Source organism: Phodopus roborovskii, unplaced genomic scaffold, assembly GCF_943737965.1.
Source record: "Phodopus roborovskii unplaced genomic scaffold, PHOROB, whole genome shotgun sequence".
In the NCBI taxonomy this organism is placed as follows: Eukaryota; Metazoa; Chordata; class Mammalia; order Rodentia; family Cricetidae; genus Phodopus; species Phodopus roborovskii.
The window spans coordinates 14,798,153-14,806,382 of NW_026125278.1; the positions used below are offsets into that span (position 1 = coordinate 14,798,153).

The following is an 8,230-nucleotide window of genomic DNA, read 5'->3' on the forward strand; positions in this document are numbered from 1 at the left end:
GCCTTCACCCTAGGACTAGATGTATAGGTCATTTTGTTCTCGATTATCCTTTTCTTAGATCACACTTGTTATTCACTGTTTTGTATATAGTTTTTTATTAAGCCTAAATCTTTTCTTTAGACTAAAAGGGGAATTGTAGTGAGATAGTCCTTCTGTGGCACTGACCATGCCCATTGGGAGGTGGAGCCATGGGCGGAACTGACCTGTGGAAAGAGGTTTGAGGAAGAACCAGGGAATGCTCTCTTGCTGGCGTGACTCAGACAGGAGAGCATCTGGTGGAACTTGCTGGTGTTCATCTGTCTAGGTTGTAAGTTATTTCTCCCTGAATAAACATCTATTCGGCCTGTTTGTTTATCCTGATCCTTATTTAACCACAATAGGAACTCACAGAGTCAGAACCAATAACCAGGGAGACTTCATGGGACTGAAATAGGCCATCTGCATATATGTGACAGTGACAGTTGTGTAGCTTAGTCTATTTGTAGGACTCCTGGCAAAGGGATGAGGGGCTGCCCCTGTTACTTTGGCTGGCTCTTGGATTGCTTTGCTCAAACTGGATACAGAGCGAGGTACCTTCTCTTATAGCAGCTTGATATGGCATGCTTTGCCCAGGGGAGTCCTGCCCCTTTCTGAGTGAATACAGAGGAAGGGTGGATTGCAGGGGGTGCAAAGTGGTGGTGAAGGGAGGGAGAAGGAGGAAAGGAAGCAGGGGAGGCTATGATCAGTATGCAAAATAAATAAATAATAAGTAAAAATATGCATTTTATTTCTCAGTGGTCATGATACACCTACGTCCTTTGTAACTCTGGTATTTTGAATATGACCTGTTTTTACTTCCGATTCGTCTTACAATTTCTGCCTGGCAAATGAAGAACCTTTCCTACTAGAGTGAGGTGGGTCAGTGTATAAAACGTGTTTGTTGGATTGCCCTTGCAGTGGATGCACACAACTCTCTCTTCCAAGATTATAGACATGATATGCAATCCTCTTATTTGCCTGGTAACATAAATTTCTTAAAACACTACTTTCAATTTTGCTTTTAGTTTCCCCAAAATGGAAATATCTAAGCAAAGTTTATTTTTGGTTATAAAACTAATACATGCATACATTGTTTCTGTCAAAATCTGAACATTTGATTGAGCTGAATTCCCTACTGGAAATAAGCCCAACTCCTGCTATCCCCTCAATCAGGAAAGAAATATGCCTTTCCAAACCTTTGCTACCTTCTCACCTAAACCCACACACTCACCTGACTTGGGCCTTTGTTTGTATCTATATGTGAAAACTAAGTTCACAACCAATGTGTGCAGCACCAAATTAAATATTTTTTCAAAAAAAAATCCAATTTCCCATCTTTGAGCCCCATCTAAGGTCATGAAGGGAGAAAGAAGAGAGTATGAGCCAGAAATGATGAATGACTACAAAGACATGGTGTTTTGGGGGACACAATAGGGTGATGTCACTTATGAATTTACAGCAGGAACAACAGCATATACAGACCTGCACAAGTCAAGTCAAAGAAAATCCCAATAAGAAGGAGGAGATGGATGTGTAGCCTACCCCTTGCTGAGCAGATATCAAGAACAGATAATTGCTAGATGAGGGAAGTCCACATTTCTTTACACTGTGTTTCCTGGTATGTCAACTAAACTCCAGTAGAAGTAGCAGTGCACACACAGAAGGGTTGTGAGCAGCCCAAATTGGACTTGTTTGGTTTAAAAAATGAGGGATTAATTAGTAGGGGGATGGTGCATACTTTAATATTAAATTATATGAAATTATCACAGTTACTTTAACACTTATCCATTGTAACCCAAATACCTGAAATTTAACCAGGAAGACAAACCCAGCAATCCACAGGTGTAGCAGTGTTACATTTGCCCTCGCTTTTTGCACCTGTGATGAATGTTGTCTGGCCAGGTGAAAGGCATGTTGTATGTTTTGGAAAACTCAGTAGTTTAGCTTTATCAAAGGAGTATTGATCAAGGTTAAGTTTCAGATTCAGGGGCACTGTTCTGTCTTCAGATTTCCCAACTCTAGCAAGACATGTATCGGTAAGAGCTGTCAAGATGGCATCTTTGGCTTTTTTATTTCCTGGTGATCAGCCTTCTCAAAGGAAAATAAAGTAGTTTCTGACCTGTAATGGTCTCCATTGGCTTGGCAGCTCTGGTTCTAAAGGAGTCCAGTAGGATTTGTAGGAACAGCCAATGAAATTATCCTTACAGAGAACCCTATCTGAAGATTGTGTCTATGACCAACAAAAGAAAGGATAAAGACTTAAGGAAGCCAAGTGAAGAGTCATCACCTCTGCCTCGAGGTCTCACAGAGCTTTGAATTGCTTCCGTTTTGTCTATTTCCACGTAATGAAAAGGAGAACTTACAACTGGGATCCTCATTGTCTAGTTTTAGGAAAAAAAAAACAAAGAAAGAATAAAGAAAGAAAAGCATAAGCCCAGATAAGCCTTCTACTTTTTGTCAGCTGTTTTCAGAGGGAAGGAATGCCATCTACCCTCCAGCAACAAAATTGGCCCTTAGAGTCAGCTCTAAGCACCTACACAGCACAGTTCAGTGTGCATCCTCCCGAAGAAATTCAGAATCCCAATTACCCAGCATTGATTGTTAGCATCTGATTTTCAAAAATAAAAATAAAAATAATGAATTTTTAAAAACTGTTTACAAAGTTCCCAAAAGGGAATCATTGCTAGGATAAGGTCTTTCAGGGGGAAACTGATAAACTACTAAAAAATAGGGCAGCTCAACCACAACAACTAAAGGGAAAATGTGGGGGGGGAGAATGCAGCCTTCTGATGATAAATAAATTTCAATGTGCATATTAGTATTATAATGAAATAGGACATGAGAAAAAAAGATTTCATTTGTAAATAATTAGTCTCATCAAAGAACTAGATAGACCAAGGATCAAAGATAGTCTGAAAATGTCTTTATTGATGTAGAACTTGCATTTAAGTTTTAAATATCTATTAATCACACCGTAGGTTATTCCTTTTATCCAAGCAAGTGCACCGGTTCTCTGGGGGACGTCTCTGAATTTGACTGGAAAAAGGAGATAAAAGACCCTGCATTCAGCCTCTGCTCTTTAATGTAAGTGAGTAGCCAGCTGTTCCTGTACAGCAGAGTCTGTACTTTGAGCACATTCGTGACATCTATCAAAACGGTGTTTACATTTCCCTAATAATGTTAACCTAAGCATTTTATTGCCTTACTCTGCAAACTGTCTGAGTACACTAAAGAAATCTTCTCCTGGGAGAGGCTGGTTAGGCAAGAGGCAAACTACCCACAAAGCCCAGAAGTTCTGGGGGCTGCTGTGTAGCATCTGAAGAGACACAAGCCTTGGTGTGCTTTTGTCCAGATTACTGGGAATCCCTTGTGTTCAATAAATGCTGGAAAAAGCAAATGTCCTTCTTCACGAACATCCATGACTCAGTGATTTGTGCAGTCTAAACCAGGCTGCGGAACTGATGAGAATCCCAATAAGGAGGCTCCATGCAGGTGCTTGTTGGCCCTACACCGCTGTTTAAATGCACATAGCGAAACCTACCTCTTTCCTTTGCTCTTCAGCACTTTGAACAGCAAGTGGCAGAAATCAGGATTTTTGTGCCTAATCCACTCTTGAGTTACCCAACCACAAAATTATATTTAAGCAACTGCTTTGACAGCGAAAGTGCCCAGCTTATTTTTCTCTTCCTTGCTCTAATAACCTAGAGACAGGAGATCAGACTTGAGAGAAGGCTCCATCATCACTCTCTCTCTGGCCATGTATTAATAGAAATAATAATGCCATTAGTAATAATCTCTGGAAGAGACCTTAAAACTTACTTGTATTTTAAACTATCTGTGAAGTACAGGAAATAAATGCATTTAGGCTCCTGACAGTGAAGTTATTGCCTTTGTAGGAAATTTGGAATCTTGATATTTGGATTTGAAGTTTCTTTTGGTTCAGACTGTGATTATTTTCTCCCCTCAAGCTAACAAAATATCATGAATATACTCACTGTCCCTCTTTACCAGGAATTAGATAACATGAATAATAGGAGAAAGGAGCCCATGGGTCAGAAGCAATGGGCATGGAAGCAGGGGAGGGTTGACCCCAGGGAATAGTGGTTTCTGTGAATGTAAATATCATAATAAATCCGCTTTTTGAGTTAATGCAATAAGTAATAATGCAAAACTCTAATCACATATCTGAACACATGGCCACACCCCATAGAAGCCATCATTCTATTTCCATGCCTTCACATATTTCCTCTAGTAAAACAGAAGTAGCATCATAAGATGATTTAAAAAAGCACCTGACTTGCAAAGCAAATGATTTAATTTCAGCTTTAACCCCACAAACAAAGGAAAAGCACACCACTAATCTCTCTTCCCTTATTATTGTGTTTCACTCAGTAAGATTTGTATTGTATATTTATATGTATGCGAATGTAAATAAACAACATATAGATGTGTATATAGCTGTAATTTTAACATTCAAAAATGGTTTGTGGATGTCTAGATAAAATGAATGAATTGATTTCCTCAAAGAAAATTTTCCTTGTTCTGTGAATAAAATGTGTGAAATATCTGCTAAATTCCCGATGTTGACCAACAGTACACAGGCTGTGCTGTGTGAAGCACTATTTTGTAGTGTAAGGTTCCACCTGTACTGCAACTTCAGCCCTCTTCAAGTCACAGATGAAACACGTTTTCATTTTTGATTTGCTCTTGGGAATGCATTCCCATCATCCAGTTACTACTTCTCTGAGCCCAAAGCTAGGAGTCACCTGTCACCAACATGAAACAGACTCTTGCATCCCTGGAGCAATGAGTATTTCTCAATACAGGAAAGAAGAGAAACACCTGATTCCAACTAAACCCCCCATACTGATGACATCTCATGAAGTCTCTTCTCTAGGGCTTCTAAAACCATATCATCTGTCTGTTCCATGACCTTGTCTACCTTGGTAGACAACAGCATGGCTCCTGTAAGCTTACAATTACACATTTCTCCACCCTTACTTAACTATGGGCAAGTGGCAAACTTTTACTGCTCTGCTACTGAAGATGAACTACAGCCAGATGTGTATACTGCATGCATGAATCTCTCCCAACTAAAGATTATTCTATTCTCATTACAATTTCACAACACCACAATTGCTAGTGTTGCTGAAGTTGCCAAAATTAGAAACAGGAAAGTGGTAGGTCCTATAATTCCCTCTCGTGCATTTTTGAATATATTTGGGACAGTCAGTAACCAGTGTCAAAAATACAATACCAGGATACAGAAGGGCAAATTGCAATTTCTTTACTATTACAGAAAATAAGGGGTCACAAGTCTGTGTGTAGAGGATCACATTGTCAGTTCTACATGCACATGTGTATCACATGCTTCTTAGAACCGAATTTATGCTAAGAAGAAAGTTAGACTAGTGCGGCATTTATTATCTAGATGCCTTTGGAAGAATGTATTACACACATTTGGCACAAATAAGTAGGTCCAAAATAATTATCTTACTCTTCAAATCATGGAAAATGTAAAAATAGCATATTCAAGGTGAATTTACAATAGATATAATTTTGAGAGTGAGAACTTTATGAAATATTTCAAACATTGTCATGAAAATAGCAAAATACAAACATCCCCTCAGGCTTTATGTACTTGGGTTTCAAAATTGGGAAATAATTTTTAAACTAGGTTGTAACGTGTATGGTTTTTCCTCCCACCACCTGGTATTGTCCCGCCACCACGCCGCCAGCCCCAAATAACACACAGAGACTCTGTATTTGGTACAATACTGTTGGCCCTGTTACTTGTTTCTTATCGGCTAGCTCTGCCTTAATTATTAACCCATTTCTATGTATCTTCACATGGCCTTCTCTTACCGGGGAGGCGGCTGGCGTCCAGCTCTCTCCAGACTCTCCATCTTGACTCCTCCTTCCTACTTCCTATTTCCTCCTTGTCTCCTAGTCCCTCCTATCTTCCTTTCCTATTGGCCAACAGTGCTTTATTATTAACCAGTATGAGAAACATATATACATAATGGCATCTCCCATCATCTCCTCTTTTCTGTTTAAATAAAAAGAAGGGTTTTAACCTTAACATAGCAAAATATATTATACAACAGTTAACAAGTAAGAATCACACTTAACAGTATTTAGTCCATTAACATTTAGCAAGATTTGAAGAAAATATTCCATCATCTATTTTATCTTTGTGAGTTAAAGTCCTATATGTAATTTATCTTTAAGCTTAACTAAGGAAAACTATAACCATAACTATCTGTCTTCAACTCCATCAAAGACCACAGAAGGATAGTATATAAACTCTAGAAATGACAGAGACAACTCACTGCATCGTCACCCGAAGTTCTTTTGTAATCTTCCATCTTCAGCCCATAGGCCATAGTGTGTCTAGCTGACTCTTCAGCAAAGCAGGAAACTTTAAACTGTCTTTTTGTATTGGCAGTTTGACAGTCACTTTTCTTTGTGTCCTGCATACTGTCTCACAGACTCTTCCATGAAGCAGGATCTCTGTAGCAATGTCCATCTTGAATCAGCAGTCACTTTTCGTTGGGTCCTGCATGTCCAGTTTATACAGCATAAAGTCAAACATTCCAGACAAGAGCAGTATCTTGTCCACATGGCTAGTCTTGCCATATTGAAAGCAAACTCCAAAACGAGTTTCTTCAATGTCCATCTTCTTTTCTGGTGCAGGTGGTATTGCCAAGAGCAATTATGTCTCACTGTCACAAAAACCCTAAACCACTTTAAATGCCATATTCTGTAGGTCTTTGAAAGGTTTGAAGAATTCCTATCTATCTCAAATACATCTCTGTGTATCTTGAAAAACCTAACTAACTTAACTCTAAGCTTTGACTATCATAGGTAATTATCTATAATCTGTACTACATTATATTTCTATATAAACACAATACCTAAACAAGAGGAGAAATACACATCTCACAAAATTGACATTAAATTGTATCAATAAATGAAAATCCATTCCAAAACAAAGTAATCATATCAATACCATAATTCCCTTTTTACCTTTAAAAATAATTGGCTGTGATCATTACCCATTTATAACCAAGTCCATTTAAATGAAAACAAACATTTATAAACAATGTTTGGGAATTTGGGCGTCGTTCTATCCAAACTACTTCCTGCTGATAGGGGGCGCTGTCATGGGGATCCTAAGAAGATGCAGAAATCCTGGCTGTAGTCTGCAAGTCTGCCTTGTTCAAGCTGTTTTGAATGTTGGATCATCAGGAACTCTGTTTCAGGGGGCCTGGCTTGATCAAACCACATTAGTCTGGAAGGAATCCACAGCTTTTTATTTCCTGTGGAAACAAAAATAGAAATCCTTTTCCCCAGTAACTTGTCCTTGAACTTAAATTTTTGAGTCAAAGCATTTTTAAAATATATAAATTTAATTAATCCAGCAGCATTTCCTTTATCAGTTGTTATTTTTTCAGCAGTCAAACAATGTAGAGACAACACAATAGCATACAGTAACCAGATTCTCTCTGAGCTTTTCATCTTTACGTGCCTTTATTACTCTGTTTATTTTACTTTTATTTTTTTATTTTTTGACATAGGGTTTCACTGTGTAACTCTTATCTGTCCTGGAATTTACTCTGCATACCAGGTTTACTTTGCAAATCACAGAGATCTGCTTGCCTCTGTCTCCTGAGTGCTGGGATTAAAGGCGTGTGCTACAACACCCAGTTCCTCTTTGTCTCTTTAAAACCATTTTTTTTCATGTCTACGTATATTTTAAAACACACTGTAAACCTTTAGAGGTTTTTCTTAATATGAATCTGTCTTTACTGTAAATCTTTATCTTTTTCTGGCCATGAGTCTTTATCTGTTAAACAACAACATTGTTAAAATGAAAGTCTTTGTTTCTGCCGCAGTTTACCAAAGATGGTGGCGGGTACTTTTACCGCCAGCACTGAGAGCTGTGCTCACCGCCTTGGTCTGCGTTGCCACCCAGCAAGCATGCTGCCGGCTTGGAGATGTGGTCACTGCCATTGCCATCTCTCATACACACCAATAAATTGTTAGCAGAGTTTCTTAAAAGCCCTGTGCTTTTTTGCGGCTTTTGCTGAGTCAGGAATCCTCGCTTAAAGGAGCCGCACAAATATCTGTTTGTCTCTTGCAAAGCAGATTCCAACCGAGAAAAATGCTGCTACCAAGAAACCTTGCTTGTCTGTGTTCTTTTGTTTCT

The 8,230-nt window shown here is 38.7% G+C and overlaps 1 non-coding gene across 1 annotated transcript; it reads right to left on the reverse strand.

Moving 5' to 3' along the window:
- Positions 1-735: 735 nt before the first annotated feature.
- Positions 736-1,023, reverse strand: LOC127230853 (small nucleolar RNA U85). The gene has a single exon (XR_007835230.1). It is a non-coding gene; the product is annotated as a small nucleolar RNA U85 (small nucleolar RNA).
- Positions 1,024-8,230: the final 7,207 nt, after the last annotated feature.